Below are 751 nucleotides of genomic sequence, written 5' to 3' on the forward strand. Positions count from 1 at the left end.
ACGTCACATGTCTGGGGTGGGGGACGCTGCGCCCTTCCGGTGGGTCATGGCCTAGAAAGACTCTTCCCACGCAGGGGGGCGTGGACTGTCATTGACTCTTCCAGGTAATATACTTGCCGTACGTTCTTGCGACTGCGAGTGCAACGCTCACCGGTACCGACATGGATGGAGCGCCTCCTAGCTGACCGCTCAGCATCGGCATTCGTACAGAGAGCAACGCGGTCGCGTCTCTAGCTCGTAACTGGTACAGCCCGCAGCTCATGTATAGGGACAGCGGGAATGTCGCATATTGGAGATAACTCTTCATGAAACGCATGTTATAGGGGTGGATTGCACATTGCGACTGCGGGAAAAGTCCGCCGTTCATCCGCTGGAGTTGCGAGTTGGGCGGTTGGAGTGGGGCGCAGGTGGAGTGATTGCCGGTCCACGATTTCGTGCGGCAGAGGCGCTGGCGTTGGGGTGCTGTGGTCGACAGAGGACGCAGGCTTTGTGGGTGGGGTCGAAAGATGGGCACTGTGGGCCCATCGATGTCTTGGTCGGCTTGGCGTCTCATAGATGGCGGTATCGTCGTTGCAGGACGTCATGCCGCGGGAGACCTACAGATGGCGCTGTGTTTTGTGGTGCGCTCGACATGGCGGACGTAGTGTTGTCAGATTCGCATAGATGGAGGTATTGCATGTGGTTTCGCCGTATTTTCATAGATGGCGATACCGTTTTGCCGGCATGGTTGGCGTAGTTCCGTCGGATCCCT

The sequence above is a fragment of the Schistocerca americana genome, unplaced genomic scaffold (genome assembly GCF_021461395.2).
Source record: "Schistocerca americana isolate TAMUIC-IGC-003095 unplaced genomic scaffold, iqSchAmer2.1 HiC_scaffold_198, whole genome shotgun sequence".
Taxonomy (NCBI): domain Eukaryota; kingdom Metazoa; phylum Arthropoda; class Insecta; order Orthoptera; family Acrididae; genus Schistocerca; species Schistocerca americana.